Source organism: Pundamilia nyererei, unplaced genomic scaffold, assembly GCF_000239375.1.
Source record: "Pundamilia nyererei isolate P.nyererei 1_Seehausen unplaced genomic scaffold, PunNye1.0 scaffold00690, whole genome shotgun sequence".
Taxonomy (NCBI): domain Eukaryota; kingdom Metazoa; phylum Chordata; class Actinopteri; order Cichliformes; family Cichlidae; genus Pundamilia; species Pundamilia nyererei.
This window is the reverse complement of record NW_005188091.1, coordinates 1-3,213: the sequence shown is the minus strand read 5'-3', so window position 1 is coordinate 3,213 and position 3,213 is coordinate 1. Positions and strand designations below refer to the sequence as shown.

The following is a 3,213-nucleotide window of genomic DNA, read 5'->3' as shown; positions in this document are numbered from 1 at the left end:
TGATGCTGAAGCTCAGTGTGACGGTCTTCATGTGTTTTCCCGTTTATTCACACGGTTCGTTTCTCACCGACCTGCAGGAACGTTCTGCTTCCATCAGAGCGCCGCCTGGAGACCAGGCGCAGGTGGAGCAGTGTGGTGTTCTCTAAATGTCATGTTAAACAAAAGCAACACGGTCCTCCAATCAGCTAATAGGAAGCAGCTCCACCCTGATGATATCATAACTCATGTTCAGAGCCGTTACATCAGTTATCAGGAAGCAGAGCGGCGCCACACGGCGAGGCTGCCCTGCAGGTTTAGTGTTCACAATCACAGCGACACACTCACATATACACACCTGCTGAATGACATCACAAATTTGTCCAATATGAGGTTATTTTAAATATTTGTAAGCCTAAAACCTGACAACAGTAAAAGGTTTTACATCACTAACACTGAACATGTATGACGAGGCATCCTCTACCGTGTCACACGTCAGATTACCGTCACATCATAATCAATAACCTGAGCCGTCGCCTCTACGCCCTTCAGCTTCCTGTCACATGACATGTCAGCAGAGGAAATGTCAGGCGCTGCAGCAGAGCGCCCCCTGCTGGAGTGAATAAACGCCAGGGACCAAGTCTCAGTCCTTCAGACCACAGACTGTAAATGAACGATGGAGCTGAACTGTGAGGTCAGCGGTTACCATCTTAACCGCTTCCTGTCCTAAAACGTGTCTGGAAATACTTCAGCGAGCTCACAGATCAGCTGGCTTCTGTCCAATCAGACTTCAGAGTCAGCCCCGGATTAAACAGGACGCAGCTGTTACCTTTACATCCATCCTTTATGTACAGTCTGATTTTGGCCAGAGACTAGGGCTGTTCGATGTAACGATATATATCGGATGACGATATAAGAACGTCTATCGTTTCATTTTACGCTATCGTTTGTTTCGTGGTGTCGCAAAATAAACTGTTTACGGCAATATTTTTTCATCGTTTTGATGGTCACTGTAGTGGCTATATTCATTTCTTAAAGTTCTCTCTTTCTCTTATATAACCACACTACAGACAGACAAGCGCCTGCTTTTATGCGTTGTCGTTAGCAACAACGACGGTAACACCATCGCGTGTCCGCTTGTTTATGTTCCACATAAACCTTTCACAATAAAGCTCAAGATCCTGTTGAGACTTTTCAAAATAAACTGAATCATGTGAAAGAGCAGATTATTTACGGATGAGAAGTAAAAAAAAGACGCCAGGTGCTAAAAAATAAACGGAAGACTCAAACGTTAGAACAGGCTTTTCCCCGCAGCACGCCGTGTAATAAATACAAAGAAAACGGCGGTCGTTACAACTTATGTCTAAAAATGTATCATTTCATGCATCTGTTAAAACGTCCGACTCCAGGTACACGACGCCCAGCTGAAAACACTTCATGCAAGTCGAGCTGAATTTATTTTTTGTGATTTATATCGTTATCGGACGATATAATTCTTATATCGGGATATGAGATTTTGGTCATATCGCACAGCCCTAGCAGAGACCACAGACTCAGGTTAAGACATCACCGGCTCACTGACACAGCTCGAGGTGTTACGGCTGAATACGAGTCTGTTTAGAGGTGTGAAATGACTGTCAGCTGTTATTGATGGGCATGCGGTAAATAAAGTACGAAGAATCATGTGGAAGAAACAAACCCGCCCTGTGGTGTGACATCACTTCCTGTCTCTTTTACCTCATTTTTTCGTTTTACATTTTAAATACCTGACTTGATCTTTACCCCGTATTTTAGTACATTTATTCCTTAGTAAAGATTTTATTTTGATCCATTTTATTTGAAGACCTGCAAACCTGTCGATAAATATTTGTCTGATTATTTTTTGATTTGAAAACGGGCAGTAAATGATGAAACTGAAATGATTTCACAGAGCTGGACGCTGATTTTTACTGACCACGGCTGTTTTCAATCTGACCTCAGATCAGAAGACAAAGCGCAGAAAACAGGAAACACTTTATTTAATTATCACTTTCTTACAGACCTGAAGTCAGTGAGACATCACACACAGAGGTAAGAGTGTCGTCATAGCAACACAAGACACTGCAGACACGAACGCAAACCAGGATCAATAAATCAATAAATCAGTTAAGTCTGTCACCATTAAAACTTCAAGTTAATTCAGTAATAACAAAACACAGCTTCACTGTTACAGCAACAGCCACCACTGGGGGCAGCAGAGAGACACAGATAGAGGGTGGGACACACCGTGAAGAAGAAACCAATAGAAGGCACATGTAGGCCACAGAGGCCTCCCTCACAGGACACGTCCAGCAGCTTTCACACATCCCATAATTTCTCAACACATCATAAACTAAAATCAAAGCGCTTCAGAAAAATGCTTTGTGAGAGGAGCTTCAGCAGGAAGGTCAAACCTGAAATGTTTCCCTGTTAATACAGGTTCAGTGCAGGGTTGTCCAACTGGAGGTTCCCGGCCCAGGTAAGGGTCACAGGTGTGTTCAGGAAACCCCCAGTCTTTCAAAATAAAAGCACAGCTCCAGACCTAAATGGTAATGTCCTCTAAAACACAAGCTGCAAAGAAAATATCCAGGCTGATTAATCGATTAATTAACAGCAAGTGATTAATCATCGAACAAAGAAGTGGCTGCTGATCGATCAATAAAACGTGAATTATTGATTTACTGACCTGAAAATAAAACGTTTATTAATGAAATGAATGTGAGGCGTTTCGGCGCCCCCTTCTGTTTCCTCTCGGTGACTAACAGCATCTCCCTCCGTTACCGATTCACCTGCTGATCGACTCCTTAATGGATCCTTTGACTCTTTGTTCTGAAACGTAGTGGGAGGAGTGGTCGTGATTGTCCCTCAGTGCGTCTCCACCCGCCCGCTGCTCCGTGCCTTAAAGTGAGTCTGATCAGCTGACGGAGGAGCGCTGAGATTGGCCAGTCTGTGTCACACGTTGATGACGACGTCGTCGTCATCTTCGTCCCTCGCCTCCTCCTGTAACGTGTCTGTGGGCCACCTTCCCCCTGCCTCCTCCTCGGAGACTCCACAGGGGCCGGTGATGTACCTGTAGTCGCCACCGATGGCAAACGCCGCCCCAGACCCAATCAGCCAGTCTTTCTCCTCGTGCTCCACCTGCCGCTGCCATGGGACGCCCCAGTTTGAAGCCGCCGCCGCCTCCTCAGGCCCTGGGGCCCGGGCTCCTTCCCCATGCTC

The 3,213-nt window shown here is 45.4% G+C and overlaps 1 long non-coding RNA gene across 1 annotated transcript; it reads right to left on the bottom strand.

Annotated features, from left to right (window-relative positions):
- Window positions 1–1,977: 1,977 nt before the first annotated feature.
- On the bottom strand, window positions 1,978–3,207 carry LOC102197856 (uncharacterized). Its single transcript, XR_312443.1, has 2 exons — window positions 2,681–3,207; window positions 1,978–2,565 (listed from the first exon to the last, which is right to left on the bottom strand). It is a non-coding gene; the product is annotated as an uncharacterized LOC102197856 (long non-coding RNA).
- Window positions 3,208–3,213: the final 6 nt, after the last annotated feature.